A 25,668-nucleotide genomic window follows, 5' to 3' on the forward strand; every position below is an offset into this window, starting at 1 on the left:
AAGATTTTAAGCCAAAGGGTGACATGATCAGATTTGTGTCTTGAAAATAATTCTAGCTATAGCATGGAGAATGATGGATTGGCTGGCAACTATAGTGGTTATAGGTATCTCTCTCTCTTTTTTTTTTTTTTGGTCTTTTTAGGGCCACACCCATGGCATATGGAGATTCCCAGGCTAGGGTTCAAATCAGAGCTATAGCTGCTGGCCTACTCCAGAGCCACAGCAACGCAGGATCCAAGCCACATCTGAGACCTACACCACAGCTCATGGCAATGCCAGATCCTTAACCCACTAAGCAAGGCCAGGGATTGAAACTGCGTCCTCATGGATGCTAGTCAGGTTTGTTAACCACTGAGCCATGACAGGAACTCCAAGTCTTTGGAGACTAGTGTAGAATAATCAAGAGATGATGGTATTTGAGACTAAGACTATTATGATGGAGCTGGAAAGAAAAAGAAGGAGGAATATTTTTAGGAAGTTAAACCAACATAATCTGATGATGAATTGGATATGTGAGACAGGCATGAAGAAATTCCAAGGATGGCTCCCAGGTTTATGGTTAGCACAACCAAATGGATTGAAGGACTATCTGCTGCTGATGGAACATCAGGCAGAAAAAAAAATTTAGGAGAAGATTATGAGTCCAGGTTCTACTTAAGGTTCTTTAAGACATCTGGAGGATTACCTAATAGATGAATATATTATGGATTTAGAAATCCAAGGAGATGTAAATCTGTGAGTCATCTGGTATGTCATCTTTGGTTTCTCTGAGAATCAAATGCTGATTTGGAGTTAGAAGTGGAAGAGATTTATTGATCAGAGATGTGGATGGTTGATAATGCCTACGAAAGGTAAAGAAGTGAAAAATGAAAAGGTCATGGAATGCTTTCATACCATGATGTTGGTCTGACACCAGGCAGGAAAGAGGCAGAATTGAGCAGTGAGAGCCTTCAGATAAAAAGGTCCTGGTCAACTCAATGCTGAGCCTAAGAGCAAAGACTCAAAGTCTGACCATTAGAAGAGTCCCCATATAGGGCAGAAGACCCTTGTACACTCACTGTAGTGCTCAGTCACTTGCTGCATTCTGTGAATGTCATTTTATGAACCAGAATGGTATGGTGGATCGCATTGCAACTTTGGCTGTGCAAACTTGGGAAAGTTGCTCAACAGAATTGTGCCTTTGTTTTCTTCTCTAAAATTGGGGCTATCAATAGAATAAACCTTATATGGTTATTGTGAAGAGTATATATATATACACAAATTAATTTATATAAGGTACTTAAAATAGTGCCGAATATATTGTAAGTCCTCCATAAATATTAGGGGGTAAAGACTGAGTCAGAAGATATACTAAAAAGATTCATTTTCATTAAATATATTTTAAAGAATCAATCTCTCTCTCTCTCTCTCTCTCTCTCTCTCTCTCTCTCTCTCTCTCGCTCTTGTCTTTTGTCTTTTTAGGGCTGCAACTGCGACATGTGGAGGTTCCCAGGCTAGGAGTCCAATTGGAGCTAAAGCCAGAGGCCTACGCCACAGCCACAGCAACACGGGTTTCCAGCCGTGTCTGCAACCTACATCACAGCTCACGGCAATGCCACATCCTTAACCCAATGAGTGAGGCCAGGGAGCAATCCCATGTCCTCACGAATGCTAGTCAGGTTCACTAACTGTTGAGCCACAATGGGAACTCCTAAAGAATATTTCTTAAAACGAGTTTCTGGTAAATTTAATCAACTGAACAGTTAATTTTGCCATTCAGAAATTGGTTAACTAGTAAATTGATTTTTATAGTTCAATTTTATGTTAACTTCTATGATCATGATTTCTTATTTATGTGTTTATTTTTTGCGATTGTGCTTTACAATTTTATTTCTCCAAAAATCATGCCATAGATGCTGTACATGATTAAACATAAAATTACTGTTTTAAAAGGCAGTATTTATTAAAACATCCTTGAAGTTTTCAAAAACTGCTATTCAGGGCATATATGATTAGAAATATGATTCATAGACCAACTGGAAAATATTTCTCTGATATTTTACACCACTAATTGAAAAATAAAGTAGTAAGAACATTTTCTATTATTTTCACACTTTTTTATAAAATTACAGAAATAGATGTGGGAGGTATGAGTTATAAGTTAAGCACAGAAGTTTGTTGAAGGAAAAATACAAACCCTGAGTCTTCTAAATGACAATTAATTCAGAGTCACAAGAAAATATCTTCACCTCTGCAGTACTGTACAATGTTTTCTATTTGAATTTAATGGAATATTTTTATTAAGTTATTCTTTTAACTAAGGGAATGAGAATACAAACCTCTGCTTATTTGGCTTTGTTGCTATCCCAGAGCAGACTGGACATTAATTAATAGTTAATAGCTGAACCATTCAGGCAGTCTCTTTTGGATCCAAAAATATTCTTAAATATGAGAAAGCCATATTAACTGCACTAAGCTGTAATATCCAGCTGGTTCTGCTGATCCCAAATCATAGGATTTTTGCTTTGCAAGGGGCTCTGTAAATCATCTAGCCTGAACCTTCAATTGAGGCTATTTAAGGGAAGTTTTTAGAGACTTCAAAGGCTTCATAAGATCGTATATTTGCTAGGACTACTTATTACAGCTAAATCCTCCAAGGCTTTTGAATGTACCCATGTACTGAAGAAATTATTCAGCTTGTTGAAGGTCACTTATTAAAATGTGGCTCTGGGCTACTTGGAGAGAAAGAAAAATGTAAAAGGCACGGAGAGGCTGGAAAAAGCTCTCACATTGGGTAGCCTTGGCTGTTGCCCAGGCTGTGGGCTGAATGTGTAAGGATGATTTTAGATGCAATACACAGCCTTCCAGTCTACAGGAGTAAGACACCCTTGAATGTCACACATGGACATCATGCTACTTTAGTTATCCAAGTTAGGGAATTGTTTTGTAATTTTCTTTAGCCTTCTTTTCCCTCAATAGAAATACTGGGTTTGAGAAATTATTCAACCATTTGCAACTTGTAATGCCCTGACTGGTCAAGCACAGAATTTATGTTTAGTTATCAGAACTAAGTTCCTAAATTTTATTTGTGGTTCGAGCCTAACAATGATAAGGTTATACTCATATTAAGAATATCATGGGCAGAAGGAAAACATCGTCACAAAGGAACGAACCCTTGCATCAGACTATAGATTAAAATAAAGGCAGACAAATCTGTAACTTGTCTTATGTATAACTCTCTTTTTGGTGCTGTGACATTAAAGCTACATTTCAGAGAGCAGAACAGGTCAGATTTAGACAGTTTAGACTGTTTCCTGCCTCTTCTCTCTCTCTCTGTCTCTCTCTCTATTGGCATGCATGACTAAGTAGCTCCTACATTACATAGGAACTGATTATTTATTACCTTTGCAACTAACTTCCCAAAATTTCAGGAAGGGAATCCTGTATTTTAGTATTGGGTCACTGCGAGGATAATCTTTATCTAGAAAAAAGAGGGTGATTAAGATTAGTATGGTCAAAATCAATTTATTATTTTCCTGTTCATTTTTTAAAATTAAATTTGAATTTCTTTCTCAGATAACTCAAATATATCTAAAATTCTCAAAGCTGATGACAAAAACATGTAAAAAGGGAGATTCAGAAGACAATTTGGGGATGTCTACAGGAAATTTGCTTTTGTATGTTTGATGGGTTACTATTACATTTTGGGGTGGTATTCTGGAGATTGTATTGTGAGTTTACGTGGAATGTCACTCTTGAGAGCCTATGAAAAACAACCTTCTAGGTTAGCATGGTTATTGGAGGAGGCCTTACAGTTGCAATGTTCAAGGACCACCCTCTATCATCATTCAAGAAGACATTAAGTGTAGTATAAGATGAAGTTCCAAGTTTATAAAAGAATAAAGGAAGCTGATTCTAAATAGCACCTTTGAAAATGATCTTTTACAAAGCTCTGCCCATGACTACATCTAGTTCACTTGAGCAACTTTTGTTTTTTATGGTCCTTTCAGATTAATTTTTTTTTTTTTGGTACTCTTGTAGCTGAGTTACTTGCACAATTATCTACTATGGCTGGAGTTTTTTTTTTTTTTTCCTTAATTAGAACCTCTGACTTCAGAATTTGATAGACATTGTTCACCTTCTGCTGGGCTAATTTTTTACATTCAATTCAATTTAGCAAATGTTGCAGAACACAGAAATAAATACTAGAAATCCAGAATAAAACAAAAAGCAGTAGAGGATTTGATTAACATCTTTTTTTTTTTATAAGAGCTAAAAGTTTATTGCTTTTCAGGATGTTACTAATAGTCTCTTGAGTGCTTCCAGCACATTCAGGGTGTGGAGTATTTTTTTTTTTCCCACTGTACAGCAAGGGGGTCAGGTTATCCTTACATGTATACATTACAATTACAGTTTTTCCCCCACCCTTTCTTCTGTTACAACATGAGTATCTAGACATAGTTCTCAATGCTATTCATCTTATAGATGCACAGATGATACCACAACTGTGCTTTTAGCTATATTCATTCAAAGTAGTTATTGTGCATTATCACTTTTCAGAGTTTGGGTATTCCTTTGATTCATACAGCCAGTTTAGGTGTTTGAGTGTGTTGCTAAGGTGTCCAAGAGGAAGCCAATATTGGAATTATATGAAGAATTACCTTTTTGACCTATGGTTCTTTTACCAGCACATATCAGCTTTATTTTTACTTACTCAAGATGCTCTTATTTGGCTAGCTGGCTTGTTTCATAACTAAGCTTGACCCAGGACTTAAGGAATCTCAGTCCTTCTTAAACTGGTTTTCAGAATCTACTCCCATAAAGCTGCCTCACAGATCACACTGCCGGCCAGTAACTCTGCCTCTCAGAAAGATCATAGGCTCCATACTGACCTAGCAAGCCCTAGGACTCTGATCTGCCAAGCCCTGTCCTGTCTGGGCCTGACATGTTATATTCTTTTCTGCAGTCACATGTGTGACTTAGAAATTGGTGTTTTTGCATACTTGAATGTGTGAATGTGGTACCTTGTAGCCACTAGCACATATACATACAGCAGTTTTAGAGGGCCGATTCTGTTTTTCATTTCCCAGAAGTCACCACCATGTAGATTTTCTGAGAAACGTTTGTATGTAGCAGGATAACGTATTGGTTATTGTCATTTTTTGTTTCCTGTTCTTATGCCATGCTGTGATGTTGCCCTTCTTGAGAAGCAGTGATGCCAGATAGTGGGATGGACAGGCTGAACACAAGGATTAGAAGTAAGTGGTTTCCCTGGCAACGATAACCATGCAAGGGGAGCCACAGTACTTACAACTACTCATGTCTCTTTTCCTTTGGTTTAAATAACAGAGGGTTTGAATGCTACGTATCTGATTTTGAATCATTTCAAGTGGATGGAATCACAGCAAACCAGCAATATCTAAAAAGAATTTGAAAATTTGACAAGTGTGCAATATACTTTTATATGTTAATAGACACTTCCCAAAGTATCTCCTTTTTGTTGTGAGCCACACAGGAAGTCCAAAGTATCTCTTTTTTAATAGTGTGTCATTGCTTTAGCACTTTTCATCACATAAAGTCAAGCAATACTTTTCTTTCTCAAAGACAAAGCAGGTAAAGAATTTGCAAAAATACTAGATAAAAAAATTCTTTTCAAAACCTCTCATTATATCTCTAACATTTCAAAATTATCCTTTTTACATCAGTGGCAAAAAATAATCTGTAGATGAAGTGACATAAGAAAGTCACTCTAAGTTCATAGTTTCATTCTAGTTTTTTAAATAGTGGTTTTATTTTAAAGTCTTTATTCTTTTCTGAATTCTGCACTTATTTTATGGGTATCTTGACATTAGTGTATTAACATTTTGATGTGATAATTAGTCACTGCTGATTAAATATTTATTAAATAGAAAGGGGTGTGCAGAATAATGCTCCCCATATTTGCTGATTGGCACTTTACATTAATTTATGTCTGTCTGTCTGTCTATCTATATATCATCCCACACAACTAGGTATAATTTTGGTATCTGAATATTGTACATAGCCTCAAGTCAAAAAGCTGTCATATATCTGAAAACAATCATTGATGAAAGAAATGATCACTTTCAAAAAATACTACCTCCCAAACCAGACTCATCTTTGAAAAATCAGTCATTACCCACTGTTTTCTTGAATTATTTGACTGATTAATAACTGGTAAAGTCTAAAGTAATAAACAGTTAAATTTTCCTGAAAAAATTCTAATTTGAGCTAAACTGGTTATAAATAAAGGACAATGCTATCAAAAAGAAATAAAACCTGAGTCACAAACACAAGCTACATATGAAATCTAAAATTTTCTAATAGTTCCCTTTTATAAAAATAGTTGAAATTACTGTTAATAATATCTTATTAAGTGAATGTCTAAATTATTATCATTTCTGCATATAATGAATATGAAAGTTATTAGTGAGATTTTTCATTATATTTTACATACTCAGCCTCCAACATCTGACTTGTATTTTACATTTAAGCACATCTCAGTTTGGTCTAGTCATATTTCTGATGCTTAAGAGGCACATGTGGCTGGTCATTACCATATTGAACAGCATAGATCTAGAACATCAAATATCACCAAAACCATTTGAGGTTCAGTTCCTTAAAAGTTAAGATGCTTATCCTAAAAGTAAGATTTAAAAAAAAAATCTATCTCTTGAAGTGTTTGGAAAGGTTAGTAGATTGGCAGTGTTTTCTGGATTAGTTGTTTCTGAAAAAATATTTAAATAATCATTGGAGCTTTTCCAAGGTTCTTCCCAGAGACCTTAATCAAATTGATGAGCATATGATTACAGAGACTAGAAAGCAGTAGCAAAACTAACTAATTCTGTTCATCCCATGAGTTATTCTTGGAAAAAATTCTTTGCCAATTTAGTATATCAGGTTGTTATACTAGAATAATAGAACTGAGAATATCTTACAGAAATCAGCTCTTTGCTGAATTTCCTTATAACCCATTATTTCTGAGATACAGACAAACACTGTGGATTGAGTGACTAAACTGAGGAAAGCATAATTTTTTTCTAGAAGGTTTCATTCCAGTCTACTTGATTACGGAGAGATATTTGTCTTCTCTGAATGACATTACAGAGAAGAAATAGAAAAAGAAAGGGTATGAATGGTTTATCTCTACCAACTGAGTCAAGAAAATTTCTTTTTCTCTCAATTTGCTTTAATATTTAGAAATCACTTATAGAAAGCCTGACTAGCAAGAATCAAAAGTAAATTTTTAACAATTTCCATGGATATCATAATTACAATGATATTTGGAATAAATAAGGAACTATTATATGAGCTCACAAACTCATTATAAGCTTTCTATTTTCAAAAATATTCAAGACAAGTGTTTCATCTGGCAATTCTACCTCTTATTATTTATTAATTCTATCAATGGCCCAACTAGATTTCTGAGAACTTATTCTTATTAGAAAACCTGAATAAGTCCAAACTGCCAATGATTAACAATAACCAATTTGTGAATTCAAGTGAAAAACTATTATAAAATGTATCAGACTAATAGAAGAACTAGATTTCTGCATATGCAGAGAAGAAAGTGGGTTGTGAGATATAGGAGCAAGCAGTGGCAAATAATTGCTGGTATGTTACCACTAGACAATCATTTGTTTAATTTACTGTGCCAATAAATATTTTTTAAACTCCTACTATAAGCAAATTGCCACTCTTAGGTACTTGGAACTCAAAAACAATCAGACATGAATTCTACATTTAAGCATTTATAATGTAGTGGGTGGAAAAGACCATAAATAGCTATAATGGAAGCCCAAGGATTTTGAGAGCTCTGAAGAAGGGGGACTGGCTTCAAGTATAGGAGCTAGTATTGTCAAGAAAGGAGACAAAGCAACCTCCCAGGAGAAAGGGATTTGAGCTAGGCCCTGATGAATGGAGCAAATTTAGTCTTATAAAAAAGGAAAGGGCATTTAGGTAGAAAAAATGCTAGCAAAGGAAAGGCTCTTGTGGGAACACAGGGAAAACTTGATCTGGAAATGGTGATATATGTCTATGCATTTTTCAAAGACCATGTTCTTCATGGAAAGTAGTTCTATCACATTAAGGTTTAGCCATCAAAGAAAAATTTATTTATATCAAATGTAAAAAGAGTTTAGTGAAAATAATATGAAATATAATTTGATGTTATCTAACATCATAACAGTAATAAATAGAGGGAATTTTTTTATCCAGTAAATTTTGGCTTTATATTTTATAGCTAATAGTTTATTTTTATGTTATCTATATTAGATCTATAGACATTTTTCTTATTTTTTTTTTGGCTGCTCCCACAACATGTGGAAATTCCTGGGCCAGGGTTGAACCTGTGCCACAGCAGTGACAATGCTGAATCCTTAGCCCCATGGGGAAAATCCAGTAATTTTCCAGAGCCATGGGGAAATCCAGTAATTTTTTTTTTATTACTTATAAGTTTAGCTTTAACTCCCTCTACTTTTCTTCTGAAAGGTGATGAGTATTCAATTGGTCTTGTTCTAATTATTCCATGGCTTAATTATACCTAGTCCAAAAACCTGTGAGCTTTTTGTACCTTACTGCATCTTGGTTAGACAGCAGGCAGGAAGGTATTGGTTTCTTCTTATAATTTATCTTCCTTGCTGCTATCATGGCCCTAATATTTGAGATTCTTTTTTGCTCCTCCAATAATGTCATTCTTCTTGCAATAGGCTAAGACATTTCTTGCCACTGTGACCAATAGAGACACTGATTTTCTTCTCTTCTGTTTCCCTTTCCTTTCCTTTCCTTTCCTTCCCTTCCCCTTCCTTCCCTTCCTCCCTCTCTCCCCCTTTTCCTTTCTCCCTCCCTCCCTTCCTGTTGAAATACAGTTGATTTACAATATTGTATTAGTTTTAGGTGTATAGTATAATGATTCAATATTTTTATAGCCTATACTCCATTTAAAGTTACTACAAGATAATGGCTCTATGTCCTTGTGCTATACAATATATCCTTGGTGGTTATCTATCTTATACATAGTAGGTTGTATCTCTTAATTCCATAACCCTAACTTGACTCTTCCCACTTCCCTCTTCACTTTGGTAACAACTAGTTTGATTTCTCTATCTGTGAGTCTCTGTTTTACCATACACATTTGTTTATATTGTTTCTTATATTCCACATATAAGTTATATAATAGTCATCTTTGACTTATTTCACTAACTATAATATTATCCAGATCCAATGATGTTGCTGCAAATGGCAGAATTTTATTCTTTTTTATGGCTCATAATATTCCTGCGTGTGTGTGTGTGTGTGTGTGTGTGTGTGTGTATAAAATACATAGACCTTATCTTCTTTATCTATTCCTCTACTAATGGACACTTGAGTTTCTCCCATATCTTGGCTTTTGTTGAGCAGTGCTGCTATGAACTTTGGAGTGCATGTATCTTTTCAAATTAATGTTTTCATTTTTTTTTGGATATATACCCAGGAGTGGAAGTGCTGGGTCATATTCTAGTTCTATTTTTATTTATTTTTTTTTTTGAGAAACCTCCATACTGTTTTCCATAGTGGCTGTAAAAATTTATATTTCCATCAACAGTAGTAGGGTTCCCTTTTCTCCACTTCCTTTCCAATAGTTGTGATTTGTAGACTTTTTGATGATTGCCATTCTGATGGGTATGAGGTGATATCTCATTCTTGTTTTGATTTGTATTTCTCTGATAATAAGCAATTTTGTGGCATCTTTTCATGGGCCTGTTAGCCATCTGTTATATCTTCTTTGGAAAAATGTCTATTCAGATATTTTGCCTATTTTTAAAATTGGATTGTTTGTTTCTCATCATTGAATTGAATGAGCTGTTTATATATTTTGGATATTAATTCCTTGCTGGTCATATCATTTGCAAATATTTTCTTCCATTCACTTGGTTTTTGTTTTGTCAATGATGTCTTTTGCTGTGCAAAAGGTTTTGAGTTGAAATTAGGTCCCATTTGTTTATTTTTGCTTTTATTTATTTGCCTTAGGAAATAGATACAAAAAATATTGCTATGATATATATCTAAGAGTGTTCTGCCTATGTTCTCTTCTAGGAGTTTTATGGTCCCAGAACAAACATTATTTTTAGATTGGTGAAATATGTGTTTTTAACAGATGCCTTTTGTGCCCTCTGTCACATCCCCTCAAGCCTGCCTCTGAATTGAACAAGTTATGGTGGACACCTTCTAGGCTAGTACCACGGCCCCACCTCAAGTGACTCCCAGGTCTCTCTGTTTTTATATGTCAGGCTTTTTGCAAGCATAGGATCAGTCAGTCAGGAGCAAGAAAGTGTGGAATTGCAGAGGAATTAATGCCTCTGGGAGCAACCTTCAACTAGTGGAGAAGAGGAGCTGATGGACATACCCCATCCTCCTTCATGTTGAGTGAAGTTCTAAGATCATGGGTGCTCAGAGGATCCCCAGCTGTATGGAGCCCCGGCTGTCCACATTAATCAGCTTCCTCTCACATCCTTTGCTGGCTTTCTCTTTTTCTCTTTCTCACTGTTCACTGTCACTCCTGCTTCTGGGCTTCACTTCCGAAATAAACCACCTGCACCAAATCTTCATTTTAGCCTCAGCTTTGTGAAGGAAACTTATCACCATTCCCATAAGGAAGTATGTGCTTTTTTTTTTTTTTGGTCTTGTTTTAGGGCCACACCTGCAGCATATGGAAGTTCCCATACTAGGGGTCAAATCAGAGCTACAGTTTCTGGTCTACACCACAGCCACAGCAATGCCAGATTGGAGCCACGTCTGCAATCTACACCACAGCTCACAGCAATGCCAGATCCTCAACCCACTGAGGGAGGCCAGGGATGTGTACTCATGGATCCTAGTCGAGTTTGTTACCACTGAGCTACAGTGGGAACTCCAGAAGTAGGTACTTTTTAAAGAAAATCATATTTGAGTAACAAAAAGCCTAAAGAACTTACATCAAGGCCCTTGAAAAGAAGCTGAGATAATAAGGTCTGAGCCCCACTGCATGAATGGATTGTAACCAAATGCTAATTTATAAATCAGTTGTTTTAAGCCTGGAGTATATTTCCTACTGGAAACATATCACAGTGATGCCTAAGTTCCCAGTTAACAAAAATGAATTAAACTTGTGAATAAAAAATTAATTAACAAATGTAATTTACTTTATCATATTTTATGGAATCACATTGTATTAGCCAGCTCAGGTTACCACAATGAAATACCAAAGACTGTGGGGCTTAAACAACAGAAATGTATTTTCTCACCGTTTTGGAGGCCAGAAGTCCACGACCAAGGTGTTTGCACTGTTGGTTTCTTCTGAGGTCTCTACCCTTGGCTTATAGATAGCTAGTTGTCTTTCCCCTGTAATTTCACATGTTTTTCTCTCTGTGTCTATCAAAATCTCTTCTTTCTATAAAGATACCAGGCATATTGGATTAGCATCCCCAAATTATCTCATTTTCATTCAGTTACATCTTTTAAGACCTTATCTCCAAATGCCTTCACACTCCAAATGCCTTCACATTTTGAGGTATTTGGAGTTAGGACTTCAACATAAGAATTTGGGGAGAGGGATCCAATTCAGCCCATAGCACACGTTTATCTTTAAAATCACCAAGTTACAAATTATTTAATACATATAAATAAATCATAAACATCAATGAAATCACAATTCATCTTAAGAATCAGAGAACTGTAGATAACTTTGCAATCACCTGTGTTCTCTTCCCCATCACCCTCTTTCCCTCCAAGAAGCACACTTCATACTGAATTTTATTGACTATTTGCTTTTTAATAGATTTATGACATACAAATGTATAATTAAGCAATGCATTCTGTTTTTTTAAAGCTTTGTATTTTAAAGATACAAGTAGCATCTTTTGGTATATAGTTTAATACAATGTGCTTTTCCCTCTCAATATTATGTGTCTAAGATTCACCCATACTGAAGCATGGGTGAATATACAATTTCACTACTGTATAATATTCCATTAGGTGACATATACACATATGTATTAATTCTCCTGCTGATAGAATTTAGGTTTTTTCAGGTTTTTTTTTTTTAATTACCTATAATGCTCTTGTTGTAATGCTCTTTTACATGTGGAAGACAGATGCTTTATACCTAGGAGTGAAATTGCTGGGTTATAGATAATGTGATAATTCACTTGAACAAGATAGTACCAAACTGTTTTCCAGAGTAGTAATGACAATAGATGTTCCTATGAACAGTGTCTAAGACCCTTGATGATTTGTATTGTGGCCAATACATGATATGTCAGGTTTGTAAATTTATGCCAATGATGATATGATGTCAAATGATAGCAAATTGTTTATAATTTACATTTTCCTAACAACTAATAATTGTTATGAACCTATTTTATTATGTTTATGAGTTATGCATGTTTTCTCTTCTATGAAATACCTGTTTGCTTTGGGAGGGGATTTTCTACTGAATCTTCTTTTGTCTTCTTTTTATTTATGAGAGTTTTTCTGTACTTAGTTACTAATCCTTTTCTGCCTATTTGTTGAAAATGTCTTCTTTCAATTTGTAATATCTTTTTATTTCCTTTATGTGCATTTTGATGAATAGATATTCTTAATTTAATATAGTTGGACTTTGCAGTCTCTTCTTTTATAATTATTATTTTGTGTGCATTGCTTAACTATTTCCCTACCCAGAGGTCATATTTTCTCCTAAGCTTTTTGTTTTATGGATATTTCTTTTTATGTCTTATTTAAGAAATCCTTTCTCATGATATCATAAATATATTTCTTCTAAAATATTTATGGTTTATCCTTTATATTTATATTTTTATTTCTTCAGTAATAAACTTTTGCATATGGTATAATGTAGAAACATAATTGCATTTTCTTTCTATATGGAAAATCAATTGTTCTATCAATGTTAGAATTAAGCCGCCACTAAATTTCTGTACCTACAGGTAAGTATTCCAATTAAATCTGAAACTTTCAAAAGAGGAGGATGTGTATAAGCAGTCATAAGAATAAAAGTATGTCAAGAGTCAGAAGCCATTCAAACCACTTTGCTAGCTGAACAGATAGTGGAGGCTATGAAAGACAAGGTCGAGTAATTTCCACTGCAGAGATGAGCATTTTTCAATACTGTATTAAAAAGGAGATGTTAGAAGAAAGGAAAAAGCAAAAAGGAAATGGGTGTCCAGTTAGGGTGAAGACAGAGATTTATCCTAAACTGGAATCATTTACAATGTACAAGATATTCATAAGCATGAATGTGGGATCAGAAACCATCTGGCATTAACTTTAAAATATATATGTTTTTAAGAAGACCTTTAAAAATTGTCTACTTTAATTCCTTCATTTTTTGAGACATACATGTAAGACAGAGCTATTAAGTGACAGAGACACACATATTTTTTGTTTTTATCCACCAACACAGCTTGAAAACTTTTTTGAATTTATCTGCTAAATTTACAGAAATGTAAACCCTGGCATAATGCAAAAAAAAAAAAAGCACTTTGAAAATTTTATTCTTTATGCCTCTACCAAGAAGGAAGTTTAAGCCTGAAAATAATTTCTATCATACTCCTAGCATGAGTGGATTTCCTCTTTTAAAGATAATCAGTTTGCTTCAGTGTGGAAAACATAGGCAATAAAATATTTCTCTCTTGATAAACAAGTTGAACTTTCTCACCTCCAGTTAGCATGAATAGTTTTGTCTGGCTATGGACAGATAATACTTTGAGGATAACATAAAAGAAAAACCAAAAAAAAGTGCATGTTTAGCTTCACTAGACTTCCTTTATGGTTGGTAAAATGTTACAAAGCTCACAAGCTATGATCCATGTATTTATGACTTGAGGTTCCATAACTTTATTTTCCTTTGTCGAAAAAAAAGACAAGACAATAGCTGTAATAATTTGTCTTATAGATAGAATTTTCATTCTTTTACAAAGATGTTCTGTCTGGCATTTTGGGTTATAGCACTTTACTGCCAGGAAATTATTTCTCAGACTACTATCTACAAAAGCAACTTTTCCTTTATAGATATGCACCAGGATCCTGGAACTCTGGAGGGAGATTCTTTCTTTCTTCTTTAAAACAAAATTATTCTGCAAATAGTAATGAGTCATTTCTTCTTATTTTTATGAAGAACAGTTCAAGTTATTTCTTAATTTTTTGTGCCTTTAAAACTTGACTCTGTCTTAACATTGCTGCTGTATCGAAATATGGACCAAAGTGAGACCAGATCATTTTATAGGAAAGTGAAATACAAGATGGAGAAAAGGATTCTTCTTGTTAAGAATTTACCTTTAAATAAAAATTATAAAAAGAATTTTAAATGTAAATTAAAAATAGTCTTACAGGTACTTGGCAAGATGGTGGAGAGGAAGACCCTGAACTCACCTCCTCCCACAGGCACACCAAAATCACAACTATTTACAAAGCAACTATTGATGAGAGATATTGGAATCTAGCAAAAAAATTATAAGTAAAGATATAAAGAAGTAACCAAATGCATAAGAGAGGCAGAGTCCCAGTAGAGCCAAGATTCATACCCTTGATTGGGTGACACACAAATAGGAATATAATCAAAATTGCAGATGTTTTCCCCAAGGAGCAATGGGTGTGAGCCTTACATCAGGCTCTGAAGTCCAGGGGTCCTTCACCAGTAAGACAAGCCTCCAGAGTGTTTGGCTTTGAAGGCCAGAGGGACTTTCAGGAGACACAGATAATTATGGGAAATAGAGATTCCACTCTTAAAGAGCACACACAAAATTTCACATGCTTCAGGATCCAAGGTAGAAGCAGTATTTGAAAGCTTGAGCCAAGAAAAATTATAAAGTTTGAGAATGCTTTCTTGTCTCATGTTGTCAGCCAACACCAAACCCTGCTGGGCAAAATCAGGGCTAATGGAAAGGAGGAGTCAGATGCAACACTGAAAGAAATTGTAACAAACTTCTTGGCTGGACTTGAAGCCTGAACTTCTATGGATTCACATCAAATAGCAGTCTGGTTTTGTCATTGTTTCGTCTAGTAATCAATGAAATTTGTAAAATGATTACTCCCATCAAGTTAAGATAAAGGTTCCATATTGCTTGGTGGTAAAAAAAAATTATAGGCCTGGGTCAGACCTACCTGTCAATCTTGGAGAGCCCTTCAGACAGGCAGGAAGCAGCTATGGCTCTTCTTGGGGATATAGAAACTGCTGTAAGCCATTTTTTTGGAGCTTATTCTACCATATGGACACTGGTGCTGGTAAGCATCATTTTGGAGTCTTCCCTATAGCTTATGAATGGGACCTAACCCTGTCCACCAGCCTGTTGGCACCAATACAGGAATGCCTCAGGCCAAGCAGCTAGCTGGGCATAAATACAGCCCTACCCACCAGCAGGCAGTCTGCCTTAAAACCTCCTGATCCCACAGTTGCCACAGGACATTGCCCTGTCCACCAGTGGGACCAGGACCCAGCAGTACATACCAGTGCACCAGCACTATTCCTGGGATTTCAAGGGCCCTGCAGCCAGAGACCCCAGGATCCAGCTCTTGCCCACCAATGGGCAGAAACCAGCCCTAGGAACCCCTGATCCCTGGCTATATCCACCAGTGAGCTGACTCTAGACTCAGGTCTAGCCTCACCCACCAGTAGTCAAAAAGAAGCCCTGAGACCTCATGTGTCCCTGCCCCACCAACCAGTAGGAAGTTCCAATACCAGCCCCAAGATCACTATAATGCCACAGCCTGCCAGGGCAGGATCAGGCCCACCTACCAACAGGGCGGCATCAGCTCTGGGACCACCTGGGCTTCATTCCTGCCAGCCATCAGGCCAATACCAACTCTGAACATCCTGGATCCATTAGCAAGCCACTTCAGGATTCAGCCCCAACCACCAGCAGGCTTACACAAGCTTTGAGACACCCTGAACAGAGTGGTAGCAAGCTGTGTCAGGAATAGGTCCTTCCTACAAGAGGGTCAACACCAGCTCCAGGACTCCCAGAACTGGCAGCAAGAGACCCCAAGACCCAGGTCTGCCTGCCAGTGGGCCAATACTAGAATGAGAAGTTGGCTTCAATCACTGGTAGGTGAGCACTAGCCCCCAAGTTTCCCTGGCCCTGACAGCACTCATCAGCAGGTGGACAACAACCCTGAGACCATCACAGCCCTTCAGCCTGCCTTATCAGGACTCAGCCAACTCATGGGTAAGTTGACACCAGCCCTAGGATCCCCACCCAACAGCAGGTCAACACCAGCTCTGAGGTATCTTAGACCCCTTAGCCAGCTGCCCAAAGTCCTGCCCTACTGACCAATGGGCCAGTGCCAGATTGGAACATCCTGGAACCTGCAGCCTGTTATATCAGGAACAGGGCTCATGCACTAGCAGGCTGACACTAGATCTGAAAACCCTAGCCCCACAAACACCCATCCCAGAACCTAGTTCTGCCCACAAGTGGGCTAGCAGTAGGTCCAAGATCCCTCAGAATTCCATAGCCAGCCAATTCCTGACTCAGCCCTGCCAAACAGCGGCCAGTAGCCTATGCACAAGTCAGGGCTTGGCAACCAGCTGGAACAGGGGCCAGCCATGGGTGTCTACCAGATTGCCCACTGTAGTCAGCCTGTCACAAGAAAAGGACTCATACAGTTCAAATAGGGGGCACTCCTAGAGCATATAGCTGTGATGACCATAGGGTAGTACACTGCCTGGACATATAGGATATCTCCTATAAAAAGCCATTTCTTCAAGGTGGGAAATGCAACCAATCTACAGGATGCATAGAGACAGGGACAGCAAATTAGGCAAAAAGAGACAACAGAGGAACATGTTCCAAGTGAAGTAACAAGAGAAACCCCTAAAAGAACTATATGAAATGTAGAGTAATAAATAGGAATAAGAATACAAAATTGAAATAAAAATATGTTAGAAGGAATCAACATAGATTAAAAAATACAGAGTAACAGACCAGTCAGCTAGAAGGTAGAAGAGTAGAAATCACTGAAGTTTAACAGAAAAAAACAAAACAAAAAAACAATGAAAAAAATGAGGACAGTTTAAGAAACCTCTGGGACATCAAGCATCCTAACATTCACATTATAGAAGAATGAAGAAGAGAGAAAGAAGAAAAGAGAAAGAAATGGGTAGAGAACATATTTGTACATAATGACTGAAAACTTCCTTAACCTGAGAAAGAAAACAGACATCCAGGTGCAAGAAGCAAAGAGATTCCCAAACAGAATCAACCAAATTACAGAACACATTGTAATTAAAATGGCAAAAGTTAAAGATAAAGAGCAGCTATTAAAAGTAGCAGGGAAAAAGCAATAAATTACATACAAGGGAACTCTTAGAAGTCTGTGAATCAACTTTTCAGCAGAAATTCTATAGACCAGAAGGGAATGGCACTATATACCTAAAACAATGAAAGGGAAAAGATTACAACCAAGAATGCTCAGGAAGGCTTTCATTCAGATTTGATGGAGAGATCAAAACTTTTACAGACAATCAAAATCTAAAAGAGTTCAGCACCACAAATAAATTTTACAAGAAATGTTAAAGGGTCTTCTCTAAGTCAAAAAGGAAATGACACAACTAGAAACATGAAAATTATAAAAGGAAAAGGCTCAGCAGTAAAGACAAATATACAGTAAAGGTATAGTAAATCAACCATATGTAAAGTTACTAAAGACAAAATAGTAAGAATCATCGATAACCACAATAAGTAGTTAAGGGATACACTTAACAAAAACATGTAAAATATGATGTCAAAAACAGCAATCATGAGGTGAGAGGAGCAAAAACACAGAAATGCCAAAATGTGTTTGAAATTAAGAGATTATCCACTTAATCACAGATATATACATAGAAAGATTGCTATATATAAACTTCATGGTAACCACAAACCAAGAATCTACAATAGATACACACAGAAAAAGAGAAAAGAATCCAAATGTAAACTAAAGATAGTCACTAAATCAGAAGGGAAGAGAGCAAAAGAAGAAGAAAGGAACAAAAAAGAACTATAAGACAACCCTCAAACAATTAACAAAATAGCAATAAGTACATACCAATCAATAATTACTTTAAATGTAAATAGACTAAACACCCAAATCAAAAGTCACAGAGTGGCTGAATGATACAAAAAAAAGATCCATATATGCTGCCTACAAGAGACACACTTCAGATCTAAAAACACACATAGATTAAAAGTAACAGATGGAGAAGGTATTCTTTTAAATAGAAATGAAATGGCAGCCAGGGTAGCAAAACTTATATTAGGCAAAATGGACTTTAAAACAAAGGCTATAAAAGGAGATAAAGAAGGATATTACATAACAATCAAGTGATAAATCCAAGAAGAAAATTTAGTAATTGTAAATATATACATGTAAACAACATTAGAGCACCTAAATACATAAAGCAAATATTAACAGACATAAAGGGAGAAACTGAAAGCAACACAATAATACTAAAGAACTTTAACAACCCACTTAAATCAATATACAAATCATCCAGACAGAAAATCAATAAGGAAATACAAGTCTCAAATGATACATTAGACAAAATGGATTTTATAGGCATATATAGAACATTTTATCCAAAAGCAGTAGACTGCACATTCATTTCAAGTGCACATGGGACATTCTCCAGGATAGATCACATATTAGCTACAAAATAAGTCGCAGTAAATTTAAGAAAACTGAAACTATATTAGGCATCTTTTCTGACCACAATACTATGAGACTAGATGTAAACCATAAAGAAAAAATGTAAAACCCCCACAAATACGAGAAGGCTAAACAATTTGTTACTAAACAACCAATGGATCACTGAAGAAATCAAAAAGTAAAAAATACCTCAAGACAAATAAAAATGGAAACACAAAGATCCAAAATCCATGGGAAACAGCAAAAGTAGTTCTAAAAGGGAAGTTTATTTCTGTACAAGCCTACCTCAGAAAACAAGAGAAATCTTAAACAATGTAAGCTCACAGCTAAAGAAACAAGAAAAACAAAACCCAAAACTAGAAGATATGGAACCAACTTAAGTGTTCATAAACAGATAAATGGATAAAGAAGTTGTAGGTGGAATGGAATAACACTTAGCCATAAAAAGAATGAAATTTTGCCATTTGCAATAACATGGACAGACTTGGAATGTATTACGCTAAGTGAAAGATGTCAGCCAGAGAAAGATAAATACTGTATGATATCACTTATATGTGGAATATAAGAAGTATAGCAAACTAATGAACATAACAAAAGAGCACACTTACAGATATAGAGAACAAATTAGTTGTTACCAAGTGGGAAGAGGGGAGGGGGAAGATAGGGGTAGGGGATTAAAAGGCACAATCTGCTATGTATAAAATAAGCTACAAGGATATATTGTACAACACAGGGAATAGAACCAGTATGTTATAATAACTATAAAAGGGAAATGACTTTTAAAAATTGTGACTCACTGGAGTTCTTGTCATGGTTCAGCAGAAATGAATCTGACTGGCATCCATCAGGATATAGGTTCGGTCCCTCACCTTGATCCAGTGTTAAGGAGCCAGTGTTGCTGTGAGCTGTGGTATAGGTCACAGATGCAGCTTGGATCCCGTGTTGCTGTGGCTGTGGTGGAGGCCAGTGGCTACAGCTCTGACTCGACCCTTAGCCTGGGAACCTCCATGTGCCATGGCTGCAGCCCTAAAAAGACAAAAAAAAAATTGTGACTCACTATATTATTTACCTGTAACATAAAATATTGCACATAAACTATATTTCAACTGAAAAATAGGGTTAAAAAAAGAGGGGTCCTTGTTCATAGAAGATCCAGTACTCCAATAAAATGCAATACAATTTAGGATTAAAAGATCTGAAATGATATCCTGTCCTCATTTATCATAAACTGAGCTTTGAGATTAGAATCACAACTTTTCCCTGACAAATCCTTTAAGTACCTAACCACCATTTGAAAGAAAAACTCTTCTAAATGTATTGTTAAACATTTTGATAACATTAAACATTAATGTTAAAAAACAATAAACAAAGAACCCAAAATTATTGGAACAAAAAAATCATAAAGATCAGGGCAGAAATAAATGAGTGAAAAAATAGAAAATATCAATGAAACTAAGAGCTGGTTCTTTAAAAAGATAAACACAATTGATAAACACTTGGCCAGTCTAATTAAGAAAAAGAGAGAGAGCCCTTATCTCTAAAATCAGAAATGAAAAAGAAATCACGACTGATACCAAAGAACAATAAATGGTTACATTTTAAACTAAGTATAAACGTGAATATGAAATAAAAATTTTCATACATTGTTGGTGGGGATGTACAATGGTACTCACTGTAGGAAACACTCAGGCAGCTTCTTGCAAAGTTGACATTCATTTCCCATCTGACCCAGGAATTCCATCCCTAAGTATTCACACAACAGCAATAAAAACAGATCCACACACAGATTTGTTTATGAAGTTTCATAGATTTACTCATCATAGCTCCAAGTTAGAACAATCCACTGTCCATCACCAGGTAAATGTTTAAATAATTATATCCATACACACTCCTTGGCAATAACAAGGAATGAACTTTCAATACATTGTTGTTTATTTATTTATAGGGAATAAACAGCAAATTTATTATGCTGAGTAAGACTTTATAGATACCTTATTATTATGAATTTAAAATTAGTATAAAATTATTTTACCTATTCTAATAGGTGTTTGCTACATCTCACTGTGGTTTTAAGTTACATTTCACTAATGACTAAGAGCATTTTTATTTCTTTATTTGCTATCTATTTTCTTTTATGAAATTTCTGTTAAAATCTTTGCCTAATTTTAACTAGATGGCTTTTGTTCTTATTACTGAATTTTAAGAGCTGTTCATATATTCTAGATCTAGTCCTCAGTTGGATACACTTATTGCAAATATTTTCTGTTTGTGGCTAGTTTTTTTTTTCTTTTTCCTTTTTTGGCTGCCCCTTGGCATATCCCAGGCCAGGAATCAGACCTGCAGTGCAGCTGTGACCTAAGCTACAGCTGTGGCAGGACTGGATCCTTAAACCACTCTGCCAGGCTGGGGATTAAACTTGAGTCCCATGGTTTCCAAGTTGCAGCTAATTCTACTGTGCCACAGTGGGAACTCTGGTGGTTAGTACTTTTTTAATGAAATGTAGAAATTTTTATTGAGCAGAAGTTTAAATGTTGATAATGTCCCAAATAAGTTTTTTTGGTCTTTTATAATTTGTACTTTTTCATCCTAAGACATTTCCTATTAAGGAAAAAGACTGAAAAGATTTTTCCTATGTTTTCTGTCAGAAGTTTTATAATTTTAGAGTTCATATTTAGTACTATGGTCTATTTCAAATTATCACTGTGTATCACATGAGATGAGGATCAAGATTCATTTTTCTCTACATAGCTGTCTAGTTTTTTTCAACATTATTTGTTGAAAAGAGCATACTTTCCTCACTGAATTACATTCATGCCTTGTTGAAAATTAGCTGAAGTTATACGATGCGGCTCAATTTCTATACTCTATTCTGTTCCACTGATTTGTTTGTCTATCCTTAGGCCAAATACCACATTGCCTTGATTACTGTAGACTTATAAGTCTTGAAACCAGAGAATGTAAGTTCTTCAACATTGTTCTTTTTCAAAAAATTCTTTTGGTTCTTTGCATTTCAATATGAATTTTATATGAGTTTATCAATTTTTAACAAAAGTCGGTGGGGGTTGTGTTTGGAATTGCTTTAAATCTATAGATTAGTGCTGACCAATGGGATACAAAGTTTCTTAGTCCATTCAGACTGCCATTAAAAAAGTACCATAGACTGAATGGCTTATAAACATCAGAAATCTATTTCTCATGATTCTGGAGGCTGTAAGTCTGAGATCAAGGTGCCTTCATGGTTAAGTTCTGTGTTTGGTGTGGGCCTGCATCTGGTCATAAATAGTAGTATTCTAGCTGTAACTTAACATGGCTGACAGGGAAAGGGAGCTTTCTCAGGCTTTTTAAAATATTTTTTTTAATTAAACTGTAGATATACAGTGTTGTGCCAATTTCTGCAGCATAGCAAACTGACCCAGTAATACATATATATACAGGCTTCTTTTATAAGGGCACTAATCCTCATTCATAAGGGCAGAGCTCTTATGACCTAATCACCTGGAAAGTTCCCACTTCTTAATACCATCACATCAGGGGAAGGTTTCAACATATGAATTGGAAGGCAATACAAACATTCAGATCATTGAACCATCCAAGGCAAAATATATGAGGGACATAGGTAATTTAAATTTTTTCTGATAACAACACCAAAAAGAGTAAAAAACAAAACCTGACAGATCATGGCTCTAGACCATTGCAGACCAAAAAACTTTCATCAATATAACTCAAAAAGCCATAGGAGATCTTGACAATTTATAATTAGCTGCTACGAAGAAGTCCTCTGGTTCCAGTCAAAGCCACCAATTTGGTTTTCAGACAGTCAATGTACCCCAGGGATGGGGCAGTATTTTGGGCTCAGTATGAGTTAGGGACCTACCCAACTTCTAGGTAGGGAAGTTGTATACAGTGACAGCTCACAGTGGAAACACATGGATGGATTAGGGAAGGAGAAATTCCACAAAAGAAGAGGGTATTTCTAGTAGGATAATGTAATGCTTAGCATTATCATAATCCAAGGTATTAGTTTAACAAAACAACTGTTGTATATGATACCATGCAAGTATTTCTAGAAACTGGGATTTGGGGGAGGGTTCCCTCTTTTTTGAAAAAGGAAGGTTTAGGAGAAAGGGGGTGCACTTTCCCTTTAAACTGTAGAGATCTTACTCCCTCAGCTACTCAAGATGCGGAATTAGAAGCATTTTCAATAGCCAGTCTATACCCACAGAAGTAGAAGATCTTGTTCAGTTCTCAATAAACAAGTACTCAATTCAAAGGCTACTTAAATAACAATTATATTTCAGATAAACCACATGAACCATTATGTACTCAAAAGTTCACCCCTTTCGAGAAATAATTCTCAATTTCATGTCAAGAATTTGCTTTTTAAAAATGGCACCAAACCGCACAGTGTTACAATAGGGTTTAGTTCTTCAGAGAAACTCACATTGCCCAAAAGATGCCAAGGTACAGGTCAGAGAATATATGACTTTGAAGACTGAACTCTCAATTTTAAATTCCTCTTTAATTCTTGCCAGATTATATCATCATACAAGAAAAGAGAGAGGCTACATATGTTGTCAAACTTAATGGCAGAAGTTACATAGAGTTGGCTAATTAAATAATAAGTGGATTCTGACTTATATGGAGGTGAATGTCAGAATTCATCAGTGTGAGTGTTATTTGACAGGGGTGATAAAATTTGTTCTCTAGGGTTGATATTTTTCAATACCCTTGTCCATCCTAAGGCATTTCAAATACACTGAGAGGGCTGGATTAGAAGTGGCCTGATTTACTGATACCTTTAGGGTGGCCACTCTAATTAGCACATATCTGGGATCTTTAAAGAGCTTAACTGGATTCTCACAAAATGAAAAGAGATGAAGATAATGTTATGTGATTACATGCACAGAAACATTTCATATAGAAGGGTATGCTGATGGAGGCTAGAGTGGGCTAAGAAAACAAAACTGTTCTGTTGAGTTTCTAAGAATGAGGACAATGGAGAAAAACTCTAAGAATGAAGTCACTGCCAAAACCTCAAAGAAATGAACTTCAACTAGTCAATAAAAATATTTTATGGTAAATCATCAATTTGGATCCTAAATTTTGCAAGGAAGTGAACATAGATATTTTATATTTGTGGAGTTCTGATCATTCTAGTTCTTTTCCTCCCTCTATTATGTTTTCCTTCTGTCATCGCCTCCACTTTCCTCCAGACCCTACAGCCTAACTGTTGTGATAGACCACACACTAACCTCTTAATATAAAAAATAGAAATTTAAGATAAAAGGAGAAGAAGATTTAGTCAATAAAAAAATAGAAATTTAAGATAAAAGGAGAATTCCCACTTTTTTTTTTTTTTTTTTTTTTTTTTAGGGCTGCACCCATGGCACATGGAAGTTCTCAGGATAGGGGTCAGACTGGAGCTGAAGCTGCCAGCCTATGCCACAGCCACAGCAACACCAGAACTGAGCCATGTTTGCAACCTACATCACAGCTCACAGCAACGCCAGATCCATAGCCCTCTGAGAAGGACCAGGGGTTGAACCAGCATCCTCATGGATACTAGTTGGGTTCATTACTGCTGAGCCACAACAGAAACTCCATTACCATGTTATTTGTGTTGGGACTCCTCCACCCACATAACCTTGGCTTTTAGGAAGTCACAGGGACAATCTATTAAAGACTAACCAGTCTGATTTACAGAATCCAAGGAAACCTACTGATCTCATGGTATACAATGGAATTATGATAAATATGATGTAACATTCCATGCTGAGCTCTCAAGAGTTTCAAAAAAACTTTATATATTCTCTTTCCCTATTGAAACAGTTTTTACTTTGTCACCCCATTTAGCCTTCTCATCATTAACAAGAATGCCAAGGGGAAGGGAGAGGGAATTAGGGGTTAGTAGATGCAAACTATTACATTTAGAATGGATAAACAAGGTCCTACTGTTTAGCACAGGGAACTATATCTAATCTCCTGAGACAGATCATGATGAAAAACAATATAAAAAAGAATGTATATGTATGTATGACTGAGTCACTTTGCTTTTTTTGCCATTTTGTATTTTTTTTTTTGTCTTTTTGCCTTTTCTAGGGCCACTCCCATGGCATATGGAGGTTCCCAGGCTAGGGGTCAGATCGGAGCTGTAGCAGCTGGCCTATGCCAGAGCCAGAGTAAGGTGGTGTCCGAGCCGCATCTGCAACCTACACTACAGCTCACGGCAATGCTGGATCCTTAACTCACTAAGCAAGGCCAGGAACCAAACCCACAACTTCATGGTTCCTAGTCAGATTTGTTAACCACTGCGCCACAACGGGAACTCCCTGTATTGTTTTTTACAATAGCAGAAATTGGCACAATGTAAATCAACTATACTTTACTATTAAAAAAGAAAAAACAATCTTGGAAAATTTATTGAGATGACATTATATTTCTATTGGAATCTCATTTTATTTTACTGAATGTATTTATTCAGTCATTTAATGGATTAAAGTTATTCATAAAGGTTAAAAAAAAGAATGAGGAAGAAACCTGCAAGTAAGATCTTAATTTGCAATTTGGAGGTGATTATCTTTGGTAGTCCCATCTGCTGAGGACCTGCATATGGTGACCTCTAATAATTCTATCCAATACACACTTAAGTGCTGAAGGACTCCAGTACTGGGGCCCAGGGATACCATTCAGGTCATGTATGTTTTGCCTACTATCTAGCACCAACAATTGCACTGAAAACGAAGAATACATTGTTATTCCATAGAAGATACATTGAATATAAAGAATATAGATTTTTAATGAGATTTCAGGATGTTTAAGGACAAGTAGTAATTGATATTATCTGTAGAGTAAAGGGCAAAGACTGAGGGCATTATTTAGAGTGTAAGAATGGAGAGAAATTTAGGCCAGAGTAATAAGAGGATGTGAATTATCTACTGTAAGATCATTGCCTGTGGCCTGGGAACATAAGATTGCTCAACTTAATCAGTTTGTAGAGTCTCATTTTTAAAGTCTTTTCAATAATTCTACTAA

The sequence above is a fragment of the Sus scrofa genome, chromosome 2, assembly GCF_054392235.1.
Source record: "Sus scrofa isolate SSC_HxYL_T2T_F1_AM1 chromosome 2, Sscrofa_HxYL_maternal_Yorkshire_Landrace_v2.0, whole genome shotgun sequence".
Lineage (NCBI taxonomy): Eukaryota > Metazoa > Chordata > Mammalia > Artiodactyla > Suidae > Sus > Sus scrofa.